Consider the following 16,758-nt stretch of genomic DNA (forward strand, 5'->3'; position numbering starts at 1 on the left):
TGCTAGGGTGCGCGGAGGAAACTTGCGGTCATGCGTGCGTGGGCGAGCGGCATGCTGGGTAGCACGCAAGTGCGTGGAGACTGCGTCTTGCTGTGCGAGTGGGCGCAGAGGCAGAGTGTAGACACGCGGGTGCACGTGCGAGGGTGTGCTGGATGGCATACAATGAACGGGCACGCTGAGAGGGTGCGTGATGGTCGAGGACGGACCGCAACAATCCTATACAATGGCGGCGAGACTCCGTGCGGTGGCGATCGACTCCTAACGTTGGCAGGAGCGAGCGGGGTGGCTATGGCAATGAAGAGGAGCGTCGGCAATCCAAGAAACTTCCAAGGTCCATGTTCTTGATCCTCTTCTAAACCTGTAACTACCAGGAGCAGAGGCTTCTTGCGAAGAGACAAATCTACAAAGAGGAGAGGCTGAGTGGCTCCACGTTGATCCTCGACGTGGAGAGGATGACAACGTTCTCCCATGATCGACAATGAAGTTAAATTCTAAAGACTATCTTCTAGGCTAAGGCTAAAAAGAAACAACACGATACTTGGATTTTCCTCAATCAGTCTTGTCTATCCTATTAGGCATGACGTCCTTATATAGGGCAGGGGGCATGCCCAATTGGGCGTAACTGGAGAGAACCGTCTCGGGATGAGCGGTTCTCCCCCAAGCAACGAGAAAGAAAATACAAAAGTTCTGAGAGGACGGGGCCTACAAGATGACGGGCCCAGTCCAAAACATAAGAGAAATTACAACATTAAAGAAAATAAAATAAAACGATGATTGATGGCTTCTCTTTAAGCAGGATACTTGAACGTTGCGTCGCAGCGTTGGCTCGTGCTGCTCAGTGCCGTTATCGGTGTCGCTCTGTCTTGGTGGCGAGAGGGTCCCCCATCAGCTAGGGCATGATGGGCTGGACGATAATCCTGTAGTGCATGAGGTCCCAATGGCACATCAACTGTCCTTATGGTTGGTGGCACCTGTTGTGTGTATTGGCCAAGTTGGGTGGGTGCTGCATATGGTGCGTATGCTGCGGGAGCAGTCGGTGGTGCGACAAGTGGTGCCAACATAGCATAAAGCTCAAGTGGCGCATAAGTTGGCGGCAACACATAGGATGGCACTAGCGTGTAGTTTGGCGCTGATGCATAGATCAGTGCCGGTGCATTGGTCGCTGTTGGGGCATAAGTTAGTGTCGGCGCGTGGGGTGGCATCGGGACATAATTATTCCAAAAGTTTTATATGAAGAATACGGTTTTGGGGAATTAGAGGAAATCTGCTAGCTGATGGAACAATTAGACAACCAGAGCAAAGGTTATCTGATGTGATGATAAATGTTGAAAATTGTTAGAACCCCGTCAATTTTATTTTCATTGAGGTCAAGGTAAAGTGATATAATACTACGTCGGCCGAGATTCGATCAGCTCGTATTACGTCACAGGAGACGGTAAATCTGTTCGTTTTAACAGCAAAATGAATGCCGGTTGAGAAAACCACGAATGAGCGGCGAAGACGTCCCCGAGAGGGAGGAGAGTCGATGTCAGACAATAAGGAGATCTTAATCCCAATCGGACTCCCAATGACCCTTGGAATCAACTAGGACATCTAAGTAATGAGAGGCGTTTTTACGGCCCAAAAGAGTTCGACATCTAAAGGATCAACGGTCGACCCTGAACCACAAAGAGAGACCTAACACTCGTTGAAGGTGGCTATCCTATCAATGATTGCACGAGATTTGGCAGAGGATGAGATAGCGGATGATGCCGGACGTCGTCTCAACGGCGTCCGACCGTCACCGAGGGTAGGAACTCGGTGTCGTATCACTAACTAATCGGGTTACGTCCACGACGTCAACCGATGGATATGCGGAGAACAGAAATGCATGTATGACGATAACGAGGACGATGGTTCTACGATGGTACGTGCAATGCGCCGACAAGCTACGAGCGATCCGGGCGGGGCGGGTCACCTAGCTAGGTTGAACCAGCCCTCCAAGTCGTCGGCGGGTCGGCGCGCCGCGCCGTCGAATGGGGTAACTCCCACTGGAACGCTCACGCGGCGTCGGGCGTCGACTCGTGCGGGCAGGTAAGACGCTGCGTCTTTGTTTCGTCGTTCTCTCAATCTGTCTCACTCACCTATCTAACCCGGCGCGGTGGAGGCAATACGAAAGAATACTGAAGAAATAAATGACGTAAAGCGAGAAGCAGAGTACCTTCGCGCTGGCGGCGGGATCTTCGTACCAACTGGTTCCGGAGGAGGGAGTTGTTGGGGCGCGGAGGTTGACTGGTGCGGGAGGCGGTTGCGCGCGAGCGGCGCGGGCGGTGCAGGTGGCGTGGTCGACGGCGAGCAGTGCGGTGGGGCGATGTCACGAGCACGGCGGCGATGTTGCAGCGGTCGGACGGCAGCGGTCACGGCTAGCGCGACACGGGCGACAGCTTGGTGGCGTGGCGGAGCGGCGGCACAGCGGCGGCAGCGGCAGCAGGCGCGCAGCGGCGCGCGGCGCAGCGGCACGGCGGCAGCGCGCGGCGCAGCGGCGGCAGCGCGGCGGCGGCGCGTGGCGGCGGCGCGCGCGGCGGTGGCGCGCGGCGCGCCTTGAAGCGGCGTGGCGCTCGGCGGCGCGTGAGGCGGCGGCAGCGCGTGGCGCGCGAGCGGCGGTGCGCGGCGCGCGGCGGCGCGCGCGGCGCTGGCGCGCGGCGCGTGCGCTCGGCGGCGCTGGCGCGGCGGCGGCGCGGGCGCAGCCGAACGGCGGCGCGGCGGCGCTGAACGGCAGGTGGCGGCGGCTCCCTTCCTCTCCTTTCTCTTCTTCCTCTCTTCTTCTTCTTCTTTCTCCTCTTCTTCTTCTTTCTTCTATTCTTCTCACGACCTGACCCTTCTTTCTCAAAATGCAATTCTTCAAAAATTAGGTCAAGGTAAGGGAAGCGCCACCTCTTCCCTTATATATGGGTGAAGATGGCCCTTCCTTAAGTCCAATAACACAAAATAAAGGAGAGAAAATAAGCAAGAAAATAGGAAACGGGCTTGTCAGGCCCAACATAAAAAAGGGAAAGGGTTCCTCCTATGGGCCCTTCCCCGCTACACGATATCTGAATAAAGGGAAAACTATAAGATAAAGTAACTGACTGTAACGGTGTGCTCCGGTGGTCGGCGTCCGCGTCATGCCGAGTAACGGAATGCGGAATCCCGTGTTGCTGCGGGGGCTCGTCGTGGTGGCTGGACTCGTCTCGGTGGCGAGCTGGGTAGTGCCGGCTCCTCGGGTGCTGAGTCGGGGAAGTCCTGCTGCTCCTCTGCTGCTGGCTCGATGACGTCCGGTGGTGACGCGCCATCAGCGGACGACGAGACTGGAGAAAATAATAATACTGGAATTTTGATGGAGGGGAGACGAGTGGGTACCTGAGTTGTCGTTAGTCCACGGCATGATCAAAGGCGTAGAATATCCAGAGGCGATGTTGATCGTTGACAGGCGACAGGACTTAGACGCACGGATGTCATCGGCAGACGGAGGGATGGGCGTACGGTCGTGAGGCCAATGGGCGGCGTGATGAGGGCCAGCAGGCCGGGGTTTCACACTGCACGAGGTCGGACGAGGAGACCGGGCGCGGCGGTGGCTCGCAGGAAAAGCGAAGGCAAGGCGCGAGGGCGCAGGTGGGTGTGCGACGTGGAGCGGTCGTGCGGCGCGCAGGAGTGGGCGGGCGCCCGGGCGTAGCAAGCGCTTGGCGCGCGAAGGTGGGCCGGCACGCGGGGCGCGGCCACGGGCAGGCACGAGATGCGCGGCTCGGGCGGGCACTTGGGCACGGCGTGCGGGTGGCTCAAGAGAGCATGCGGGCACGCAGGGTGACCGCCGGCAGGCGCGCGGAGTGGGCCGGTGAATGGCGCACGGACGCGGGTCGTGGGAAGGGCCGCGTACGACAGTGCTGGCGCGGCGCGGCGGGCGGCCGAGATGGTGGGCGCGATGGCGGACGGTGGTGGAGAAGGCGGGCGTGGTGGCGGGCGCACGCGGAAGGGCAGGTGAGCGCGCTGGGTGCGCGCGTGGAGCGGTCGTGCGGCGCGCAGGAGTGGGCGGGCGCCCGGGCGCAGCAAGCGCTTGGCGCGCGGTGGGCCGGCACGCGGGCGCGCCACGGGCAGGCACGAATGCGCGGCTCGGGCGGGGCACTTGGGCACGTGCGGGTGGCTCACGAGCATGCGGGCACGCAGGGTGACCGCCGGCAGCGCGCGAGTGGGCGGTGAATGGCGCACGGACGCGGTCGTGGGAAGGCGCGTCACGACAGTGCTGGGCGCGCCGCGATGGCGGCGAGATGGTGGCGCGATGGCGGACGGTGGAGAAGGCTGGCGTGGTGGCGGGCGCACGCGAAGGGCAGGTGAGCACGCTGGAGTGCGCGCGTGGAGCGGCCGTGGCGCGCGCAGGAGTGGCGGCGCCGGCGCAGCAAGCGCTTGGCGCGAAGGTGGGCCAGCACGCGGGGCGCGGCCACGGGCAGGCACGAGATGCGCGGCTCGGGCGGGCACTTGGGCACGGCGTGCGGGTGGCTCACGAGAGCATGCGGGCACGCAGGGTGACCGCCGGCAGGCGCGCGGAGTGGGCCGGTGAATGGCGCACGGACGCGGGTCGTGGGAAGGGCCGCGTACGATAGTGCTGGGCGGGCGCCGGGCGGATGGCGGCCGAGATGGTGGGCGCGATGGCGGACGGTGGTGGAGAAGGCGGGCGTGGTGGCGGGCGATGGCAGAGTTGGCGGGCGCGGTGTCGCACCGTGGCAGAGAAGCTCCGGTCTCCCAAGAAAGGAGTTCTGAGCTGTAACCGCCCAAGAACTCGTCAAGAAGATGGTCTTCTTGGACGTTCTTGGAGGCTCGAGGACGGGGCGGCCGGACCTTGACGGACGCAGGTGGCGACGCTTCTTGAACCTTCAATTCCCCTCGGAGTGATCTCAACGAAAGGGTCTTCCGCACCAAGAATGGCCGTCTTCTGAAATCTTTAAGCGCTCTGGCGTAATCTCGACGAAGCGATTAGGCACGTCGTCACGGAGTGATCTCGACGTGACAGCGCGGGATCTATCCATGGAGTGATCTCGACGTGGACAGGAATAGCCAATTCCCTCTACACTCTACTTACTACGATAGGTGGAGACAAGAGTTGTAAAATTCCTTCAACAGTTGACTCAAATCGCCACTTTGGCATGCTATCCCCTCATATAGTGATGATAGGTGCCAAGTAAACATGGGGGAGGACGAACCGTCGCGAGACGTGGTTTGGCCTCTCCTTACAATTTGAAAAAAAACTGAAAATAAAGAAGCAGGAAAAGGGACAAGGCCCAACACCGGCCCAGCCCACAAATCCAAGAATGATAACACAAAACAAAAACAAGTAAAGATAGGATGCTACGCGGGGTACTTAAACCCCGGTTGGCAAGCATCAATGCGAGCAACTCGGCGATGCTGACGTCGTCCCGTCGTGGTGTCTCCTAGATGGTCCCCCATCATGAAGGGAGATCTAAGTTTAGGACCTATCATTCTAGGAAGGCCTTTCTTGGTGATAGCTAGAACAATCATGGATTGGGAAAATGGACTGTTGAATTTAAGGTTGGAGAGGAAAGAGTTAAATTAGACATATCCAAGATGATGAAATGTCCTAAATGGAGTAACAAAGAGTTAAGATTTTGTGATGAAGAGGAGGATAAAGTTGAGGGTTTTCGAGGGTTTCTATTGAGAGTAGATGACACCAACCAGGAAAAAGCAGAACCTGATCCTCCTACCCTCTCCCTAGATTTGAACTTAGAGCTTAAACCTCTCCCATCATATTTGAAATATGCTTTGTAAGATGTAGAAATTCTCTTGTGATTATTTCCTCGTCCCTTACTCCACAAGAAAATGATCTGCTTAAGGTATTGAGAGAGCATAAACATGCATTAGGATGGACATTTAAGGATATTAGAGGAATCCCTTCATCAATTTGTGAACACAGAATATTTTTCGAAGAGGATTCTAAACCTTCCAGGGAGCACCAATGTAGGCTGAACCCACATATGAGAGAAATATTAGAGAAGGAAATATTGAAATGGCTAGATGTAGGTATTATTTATGCCATTTCTGATAGTCAATGGGTCAGCCCTGTTCACATGGTGCCAAAGAAATCTGGAGTATCAATAGAGATCAATGAAAAGGGAGAATAAATCCAAAAAAGGCTGATAACTGGATGGAGGGTATGTATTGACTATAGAAAATTAAATAAGGCTATAAAGAAAGACCATTATCCCCTTCCTTTCATTGATCAAATTTTAGAAAAACTATCAAGGCAGAATTTCTTTTGTTTTCTTGATGGTTATTCAGGATATAATAAAGTTAACAGAACAGAGGAAAGAGAAGAAACCTATGGCAATATATTATGCTATCAGGACATTTATAGATGCACAACTCAATTACTCTACCACAGAAAAAGAACTGCTAGCTGTAATTTTTGCTTTAGAAAAATTTTGACCTTATTTGCGTTGTAGTAAAATAATAGTTTATACTGATCATGCAGCATTAAAATATATTTTGTCTAAAAAAGAAGATAAACCTAGGCTCATTAGATGGATTTTATTATTACAGGAATTTGACGTAGAAATTGAAGATAAAAAGGGTTGTGAAAATTATGTTGCTGATCATCTTTCTAGGTCAAAGTAAATGATCCCTCACTTATCCATGAAGCATTTCCGGATGAGCAAATTCTCGCCATCTAGATAGGAAACGTTCCATGGTTTGCAAACATTGTCAATTTGTTGGTGACAGGAAGGGTCCCTTCAAGATGGAGCTACAATGAGAGAAAGAAGTTCTTCAAGGATATGTGAGATTGCTTTTGGGAAGAACCAGAGCTATTCCATCAAGGAGCTGATCAAATTCTTAGAAGATGCGTACCTGAAGAAGAACAGAACAACATCCTTAAATTCTGCCATTCCAACCCAGGAGGAGGTCACTATTCAGCTAAGGTAACAGCCCATAAGGTAATGGAAAGTGGGTTTTATTGGCCAACTTTATTTAAAGATGCACATGATTTTTATTTAAAATGTTTAGCATGTCAAGCATCCATAAATATTAATAGAAAAAATGACATGCCTCTAAAACCCATTTTAGAAGTAGAAATCTTTGATTCATGGGGCATTGATTTCATGGGATCATTTCCTAATTCTAATGGATGTGTGATAAGCCGAAAATAGGGGTAAAAACTATGCAATTTTTAGCCCTTGTCGTTGTAGATTTTGGCTTATGCAATAAAATTTATAGGAACTCTACTTAAGACGTATAGTGATAAGTACGAGTGTCGTCCAAGGGAAGCTAGTAAGGAATTCGATTTGGTGATTGTATTGGTCGTTTCACTCTGATTAAACTGAATTTGATCTTCAATGAGGATCAAGTCACCCTAATTAGATTAGAATTTAGGAAGGGGGGGGTAGAAGAGTTTAGATGAATAGAAGAAATATGGAGCTCTAAATTGGCTTCTTTGATCCTAATAAAAGGATCCAAGAGGTCAATTAGAGAGGTTAAAACGGGAATTTTTAATTTGAGTTTGGTTTGTTTTTGCAACTTTGATAATTCAGAACTGAAATGGGGGTAATTTAATCTCCTAAGAATTAAAACTACTTTTTTTAGATTTTTTCTTTGGAATGCAGTTGAATGCTTAGTTGAATCCCTCAAATTCTCCTCTCAATCCTAATCAGGGCTTGTACATGCCGCTCAAGCCAAGCGATTTAGAATTTCAGATCAAAACCAAGAAGAAGAAACAAGAAATTGAACTAATCTCATTCAAAATGCACAAATCCAAATACAATCAAGGAAAAAGTACCAGATAACTTGATCTAGGGTGGGACTCCTCTCTGTCTTGCAGCTGTGATAGAGAACCATCAAGAATAAGCTCCCCCTCTCGAAATTTAGCTTTTATACTTAGGTTATATGCTAAAAATCACCATTTTACCCCCGTTTAGTACTTAATATTTATCTCTCAATGTAGGCTGGATCTGAATGATCCAACCATACAGATAAAAAGAGGGGATCAAGATGAACAAATCCATAAAAAAATCATCTCAATCGGACTTCAGGATCAAAAGTTATTAATAAATCAATTTTAAACCAATTTAATCCATTGGATTTAAAATTGATTTATTTATTAATTTCGTTTTTAAACACGCAATGACGTTTCGCTCTCTGATTGGCTGGTGCATTTTGAATCCTCCTTTTTGCAGAAAAGTCCTTAAAAAGCCTGGAATTACTTTTGGACGCCGCCCAAAAGTAATTGCGTATATGCCCCTGGCGCACTCTCTCTCCTCTGATTTCTCCTAAAAACATTAAAAATTGTAATAAAACCCCCCTGCTTAGACATTGCTAGTCCCTTAGCAACATCTAAGTATATGCCGCATTATCATTTCGTTCATCCTGTAGGTCAGACAACGAGTGTTTGAAGTGTTAAGTGCATCAATCACAAGCCGAGCTAAAACACTAAATGACAATTTGAGCCACGGCCTTTTCAGGAATGTGGGGTTCCTTTCTCCTTGGTTTGAATGCCTAAGTGGATGAGAAGGGAGTGTACTCGTTGCTAGGTATGATGCTATACTCCTAAGGTGAACTCTCTACACTCATCTGAAAGTGGCCTCACATCTCTCGCAAGCAAGATCACTCACTCCCTGGGTGGCAGCCACCGAGTACTTGTCTCCCATTAGTATTTTTTCCACCCCAAAAATAGAGGCAGCCAATTTCTCCTCCTCTTTAGCACAGAAAATGAAGGTAACAAAAAGGGATATATGGCGTAATTGTTGGGGTTGTGATGCAAGAGATGGGAATAACATGAGGGGACTTGAATAAGTGTGTTAAAAAATGTGGTGGATGTATGGTTGATGGAATGTGGTACTACCTACGACAACCTACTCTCAAGATTTTTAGAAGAAGTGGGGGAGATAGCAAAGATGGGACCAATGTGATGATACAACGATAAAGAACCATATTACCCTAAATTGAAAGTTAACACCAGAAATTGTGCAAGTCAAAGCCCTCTTTTTTCTTTGTCTTCTTCTCCTTCTTCTTGTCTTTTCTTTTCTTTTTTTTTTTTTTTTTTTTCAAACTTCTTTCTGCTTTTTTTTTTTTTTGTATATCAACGAGGGGAATGACAAAAAATGAAACACTTTCCATGATCTAAATGGTTTTCCAAACATCTTGTCACAACTAGCATGAGTGTTATAACAATCACATTGGTCTAGGGAGAAGAGACAGAAGAATAAGATTTAGATAATGCAGAATGAATTATGGACAGAAAAAGAGTTGAAGAAGCAGTATCGGAGTGATACCGTGGAAAGGGAGATAGACGTACTTGGGAGATAGGTATATCTTCGGTAATGGGAGCAAGGTGGTGGAGTCAAGTTATGATGGATATGGCATGAAGTGTGTGGAACAATAAGGTGGATGGAGTTGGTGGATTCTGTGCATAGAACTTGGAGAATGACTGCCCACTATTTTGGAATGAAAGTAGGCTAATAGTGGGACGAAATACATATGGGATCGGCTATTTTGAGCTGATTGGAATGGGGGATCTCAATTCACTCATCACTCTCCTTTGAAGTATAGAGCTTCTACCCTTAGACTTTCCATCATCTAATCACCCACTAGACGACCTCCCCAATTAGACATTGAACGCACATTGCTCAAAATCACTTGTGTTGCACCTCAACATGTTCCTGATCCTCTCTAGGAGCTTAACTTCTCTATACATGTTTCCAAACCACTAGATGAAAGAAAATTAATTCATCTATGTGCATGTTAAAGATCGTTAAAAGCAGGTTCAATATATGATAACAACCCCATTTTAAGCTCTTTAAATGCATAAAATTGTGCTAATAACATGAAATAAAGACAGAAATTAGGGTGTTATCCATATGAGTATATTTTAATGGCTATAGACTATGTCTCAAAGTGGGTAGAAGCCATAGCCACTAGGACCAATACTAGTAAAGTTGTCACTGATTTTGTGGAGACTTACATCTTTTGCAGATATGGATATCTTAGGGCTATAATTAGTGATGGGGGGTCACATTTTGTAAATTTTAATTTTAGACATCTTTTAAATAAATATGGTGTACAACATAGAGTAACCACTCCATATCATCCGTAAGCTAATGGGCAAGTTGAATTATGTAATAGTGAAATTAGGAAAATCCTTCAGAAAATTATGCAGCCCAATGTGAAAGATTGGCCGTACAAACTAAATCAAGCGCTATGGGCGTATAGAACAGCCTATAAAACACCCTTAGGAATGTCCCCCTTCAGGTTGATATTTGGAAAACCATGTCATCTACCATTGGAGTTGGAGCATAAAGCTTCATGGGCAATTAAAAAGCTAAATCTTTCTTTAGATGAAGCAGGAAAATGCAGGTTGCTCCAGCTCCAAGAACTTGAAGAAATTAGGAATGAGGCTTATGAAAACTCCAAGATATACAAAGCCAAGATGAAGGCCTTCCACGACAAAAACATCAGAAGAAGGACCTTTGTCAAAGATCAAAAGGTATGGCTTTACAATTCAAGATTACAACTCTTTCCTGGTAAGCTAAAAAGTAGATAGAATGGACCTTATTTGGTAGTAGAATCATATGAAAATGGGGCCATTTTAATTTTGGATCCCAAAACCCAGAAAAAATTCACAGTAAATGGGCAAAGGCTGAAGCCTTACCTACACGATGACCCTCCTCATCAGCTCCTTAGCATGATCTTGGAAAAACCTGTAGGTTAGTAACCTCTACATAGCCGCATTAAAGCTTTTACTTCTATTTGTTAGCTTTCTTCTTTTCTTTCGTTTCTCTTGTTTCTTTTCTTTTATTTCCTTTTCTTTGGTTTCAGAAAATGCCAACCACCAATATATGAAACGGACGTGAAGGAACCTACATGAAAGGGCTCAACCCACTGTTTGCGCCCTCTAAACTCCTTTTTATATTTTCCTATGCATCGAGGACTATGCAATTACTGTGTGGGGGGGGAATTCAATCTGTCTTAAAAGTTTTTTTATGACTTCTCAATGCTTTTTTTATAAGTTGGGGGTATAAAAAATTCTTGAATCCAACATCATGCCATAACCAAACTTTGGACAACCCCTCTTATCTTTGTGCCCTAGAAGAAAATGTAGGGAAGCTAGGCTCACTAAGCGCATAATGATAATATTATAGCTGCATCAATGTTGATTTTTAGGTAGTACATGATCTTATCCCCAAATGGCGAGAGCACATGGTAGGGTGAAGGACAGATCTGAAAATTAAAAGGTGTATACCCTGATAAATCCAAAATGATAGTAATATATATGTGCAATTTCAGCTAATTTATCTACTTCTTTATCTTTATCTGGATATATTATCAACATTTATGTTAAGTTGTGAAACATCATGAAACAAAATCACCTTTTTCTAATTTGGAGTTAATTATTATCATTTGTGGGACTAACCCCACTTAACTCATTGAGTTAAGTGGAATGAATCTCACTCTCTTCTTAGTTTATGTGGAAGATGCAGGAATTAGGTGAAACTTTCATGAATAAATGGGATAATTAAATGAAGGAGAAGCTATTTGGCCCAAAGGAGCAGGCCCGGCCACAACCCTGGGCCAAGAAAGAAGGCCCATATCAAGACAGTTCGCTCTAGTCTAAAGGCCCACTAAGGAAGCTCCACTAATCCCACTATGAGAGGCATCTTGGGCCAAACAAAGGAGGGCAAGGGGAAGGTTGATAACACCCTAATTTCGGTCTTTATTTCATGTTATTAGCATGATTTATGCATTTAAAATGCTTAAATTTGGGTTGTTATCATATATTTACACAAAAATAATGCTTCCAAGTAATTTCTGATTTTTCCCTAATTTTCTGTTAATTATATGAATTTTTAAGGATTTTTTGAAGCTCGAAATAATTATTTTTGGATGAAAATGGCACATTAAAAAGTTTATTTCGACATTTATCAACATGGGAATTAATCAGGGAATTTTCTAGAATTTTCTAGAATTTTTTACGAATTTTTAGGAATTTTCTGGGATTTATTTCAAGAAGAAATGCATTTATTCTATGAAAAAAGGGCATATTTATAGGAGGAAAAATGTATTTATGCAATTTCTAGACTTTTCGGGGCCTTTTTTCAATGTTTCGTTGCAAAAAGACCCTGAAAACAGCTCTCGGTCGCCACGGCAGGCGTAAAGATCCTATTTAAAATCATTCAGGGTTTTATTGCAATTTTTAATATATATTTTTAATGTTTTAGTAGAAATCGGAGGAGAGAGAGTGCGCCGAGGCATATACGCAATTACTTTTAAGGCGTCCAAAAGCAATTCCAGGCTTTTTAAGGACTTTTCTGCAAAAAGGAGGATTCAAAATGCGCCAGCCAATGAGAGAGCGACACGTCATTGCGTGTTTAAAAACGAAACTAATAAATAAATCAATTTTAAATCCAATGGATTAAATTGGTTTAAAATTGATTTATTAATAACTTTTGATCCTGAAGTCCGATTGAGATGATTTTTTTATGGATTTGTTCGTCTTTATCCCCTCTTTCTATCTGTACGGTTAGATCATTCAGATCTAGCCTACATTTATAGATAAATATTAAGTACTAAACGCGGGTAAAATGGTGATTTTTACCCTATAACCTAAGTATAAAAGCTGAATTTTGAGAGGGGGAGCTCATGCTGGAGGGTGCTTCATCACAGCTGTAAGACAGAGAGGAGTCCCAGCCTGGATCAACAGTTTTGGTATATTTTTTTTTCATTGTATTCAAACTTTTGTGCATTTTGAATGAAATAGGTTAAGTTGTTTGTTTCTTCATCTCCATTCTAGTCTGAACTTCTAAATCGCTTGGCTTGAGCGGCATGTACAAGCCCTGATTAGGATTGAGAGGCGAAATTGAGGAATTTTACCTGGGCATTCAATTGCATTACAAAAGAAAATTATAAAAAAATTTAGTTTTAATTTTTAGAAGTCTCAATTTACCCCATTTTAGTTCTGAATTATCAATCTGAAAAATCAACCCAACTCATTTTAAGAACCCTCTTTCAACCTCTCTAAATGATTTCTTGGATCCTTTAATTAGGATCAAAGAAGGAAATTTAGAGCTCTTAATTCTTCTAATCTTCCCATCTCTCCTACCCCCCTCTCTAAATTCTCACCTAATTAGGGTGACTTGATCCTCATTGAAGATCAAATTCACTCTAATTAGGATCTAAAACACCAAAAATAAAATCAAATTGAAATTCCTACTTGCCTCCCTTGGACGACACTCATACTTATCACTATACATATTAAGTAGAGTTTTATAAATTTTATTGCATAAGCCAAAAATTCACAACGACAAGGGCTAAAAATTTGCGTAATTTTCACCCCTATTTTCGGCTTATCAAAGGTCCAGTCATGATTATTTATAAATATTTCAGGGGCTTAAATGATGATTGGAGGACAATCTTGGACGTGGATCCAAGCCAGAGAAGAAGATCCAGCCATTCAATCCACAAAACATCCAAGGGTGGAGACTTAAAGATAGCACCTTTAATGCTAATTAAGGAAAGAAGCCTTGAACGTCCAGGGGGTATTTCAAAGGTCTCAATGCTGATTGGAGGACCATAATGGACATGGATCATGACCCTGAAAAGAAGATCTGGCCATCCATTGTATTAAAATTCAATGGCTCTCATTTGCTCTCTCTCCCTATATAAACCCCTTTACCCTATTGTAAAATTCATCTTGTGACTCAATCCAAAGTAATGTTTGGCAGCCTAAATGCAATTGAGTCGTAGATCCATTCACCTCAGTGAGTGCCAGGCTGAGCAGGAAGCATCCAGGGCTGAAGAAGCTGGTGGAAAGGAGAAGAAGAAGTCCCTTGGACCTTAGCGGGTGTGACAAAGAGGTTACCTTCTTATTTATCCTTTTTCATTCTTTTCTGTTCGTCTTTTTTCTTTTAATTAGACTTGGATCAGCTAGCCAATATCCAGACGGTTCCAGTGCATCCAACCACGCTCTAAAATTCGTTCTAGAACTCATTCTAGAGTGATTTTAGTACAGTCAATTTTTTTCTGTCTCCTCCACCAAGGCACCTTCCCCATTTGGCATCTGGACTTAGCCAAATTTTGACTAAGTCCAGAGCGCCAAACTGTTTCATTTCCTATTTTGTTTTAGCTTTCAAATACTCCTAAAAAATACCAAAAAATTATTTTCTGCCTATTAATATTATTAAAATATTATAATTATATTTTATTTTTCTTTGTTATATATTTTTATTTAACTAGTTATTTATCTTCATATGTAGTAAACCTACCTCTAAAAGTATTAAAAAATACATAACTAAAGCACAAATTCCTAAGAAAAAAACATTTGCTCCCTGTGGATCGACCCTTACTCTCCCTACGCTAGTAAGGTTATTATAAATTTTTGTTATTTTAATTCGGATAAACCAACGACACTAATTAGTGAAGTTAGCTCATCACTAATTACCTCAAAATCTGAATTATCAACTGGCGCCGTTGCCGGGAAGCACTGTGATTGGTTTTAGTGAATTTGTATTTTTTCCTCTTTTGCCAAAGTTGAGGGCAGCTAACCCTCAACAAACGGTACTTATAACTACTTTTTTGGAGATTGATGGTCTTAACAAGGTCTAAGGCTGGGACTAGTGTTGAGGAAGATCTAGACACTCAATATCCTGCTCTTCCAGCAACACTTACAGCTCAAGATAAAGAAGAAGTCGATATGGCAGAAGATGGTCAGCCACAACAAGGAAGGAGAAGGACGATGCTGGATAGATCTACTCCATCAGGAAGTCTACGGCAAACCGGCATCAACATCAATGTAGGTGAGGGGGTTATGTTTGGGTATGATAATGCCCTACTTAACTCTCTCCCTGAATTTACTAGTCATTCTTCTCAAAACCCCTTAGAATTTCTTGATGATTTTCACATTCGATGTTCCTCTCAAAATATTCCTGGTATAATTACTGAAGCTTTAAAAATGAAATATTTTCCGCTTACTTTGAAAGATAAGGCTTTCGCATGGTATAGAAATTTAGGCATAACATTTAACTCATGGGAAGAAATGCAGAATAAATTTCTACATAAATTTTATCCCCTTTCCAAAACTAATTTTTATAGAAAAAAAATTCATAAATTTTATCCCCATGATCATGAAGCATTTAATGAATCATGGGAAAGGTTCAATGAATTAATCTGAAAATGCCCTCACCATGGAATAGAAAAATGTCACCTAGCTGAAATTTTTTATGAATCACTTCCTGATATTTTGAAAAGTAAATGAATCAAATAGCTGGTGGCTCGTTCTATATGGCTTATGAGGATGAAGTCTTTGATCTTTTGGAAAGGGTGGCTGAAACTGACCTACAGGAAATAGGAGCAAGTCAAAATGGAAGAAATGCCAACCCAAAACGAGGAGTGCTGCAAGTAACTTCAAAGGATGCTGATCTTCATGCAGGGATAAGAGAAACCAACAAGAAACTTGAAGAATTAACTTCCACTCTAAAGAATGCATTTCTCCCTAACTCACCCCTTATGAAAGCACAGATTTGTTCTATATGTTCTAGCAGAGATCATGAGGATGGAGCAAGCCAACTTGGAGAGGAGGAGGTCCATTTGTTGAACCACAACCAACAGCCTTGGGGAGGACCAAAGAGGACCATCTACAACAACCAAGGAAACTACTCCCAAGGAACCAAGGCCCCTTTCCAGCAACGAGTCCAATTCCAGACCCCACAACAGCAGTCTTATCAAGCAGCTCCACAAAACCAGGTACAAGATTTGTCCACTCTAACACCTGTGATCTCTCACATGATAGAGTAGCAGAATCGAAGGCTACGGGAAGAAATGGAAATGCGCATGCAAGCCATGATGGAAACACAGACAAAAATGATGATGGATGCGCAAGAGCAGACCAGAGAGCTATTGGAGAGCTTGAAGCAAAGAACAACTGACCATGGAGGTAAGGGAGTTGAATCCAACTCCCACTCAGGTCGATTTCCAACTCAACCTTCCATTAATCCCAAACATTTATGTCATTTACAAGAGGAAACCCTATATCATGACAATGAGGACGATCTTGAAGAAATTCAAGCCATTTCAAAATTGAGAAATGGCAAGGAACTTCAAGATCCTCAGCGAGGCAAGGAAAAAACAAAATTGGAGGAAAATAACCTAAGAGAAGGAGAGGCTCCATCACCTAGTGTGGAACCCCTACCTTCAACCTACACCCCTCCCATTCCTTATCCTTCGGCCTTAAAACCCCTTAGGTCTTCTCCTGATTATGAGTATAGACTCCTAGAGAATTTCAAGAAAGTCACTATGTCAATAGCCGTAGAGGATATGATTAAATGTGCACCTTCTTTAAAGAAATATTTAAAGGATTCATGCACATCGAGGAAAACCAAGGAGGTAGTTAAGCTTTCTGAAAATGCCTCTAGTATATTAAACTCTGTTCCCATTAAAAAGAAAGATCCAGGAGCTCCTTTTATTACATGTGAAATTGGAGGAAAGATTTTTACTAGAGTATTATTAGATACAGGAGCTAGTATTAGTATTATTCCAAAAGTTTTATATGAGGAATACGGTTTTGGGGAATTAGAGGAAATCTGCATGGATCTATTGCTAGCTGATGGAATAATTAGACAACCAGAGGGTAGGTTATCTGATGTGATGATAAACGTTGAAAATTGTGAGATCCCCGTCGATTTTATTGTAACTGAGGTAATGGTAAAGGGAGATCTAAGTTTAGCGCCTATCATTCTAGGAAGACCCTTCTTG

General features: G+C 44.4%; 1 non-coding gene across 1 annotated transcript; it reads right to left on the bottom strand.

Moving 5' to 3' along the window:
• Positions 1-15,089: 15,089 nt before the first annotated feature.
• On the bottom strand, positions 15,090-15,198 carry LOC144702838 (small nucleolar RNA R71). The gene has a single exon (XR_013581411.1). It is a non-coding gene; the product is annotated as a small nucleolar RNA R71 (small nucleolar RNA).
• Between the last annotated feature and the right edge of the window lie 1,560 nt (positions 15,199-16,758).

Source organism: Wolffia australiana, chromosome 4 (assembly GCF_029677425.1).
Source record: "Wolffia australiana isolate 7733 chromosome 4, ASM2967742v1".
NCBI classification, from domain to species: Eukaryota; Viridiplantae; Streptophyta; class Magnoliopsida; order Alismatales; family Araceae; genus Wolffia; species Wolffia australiana.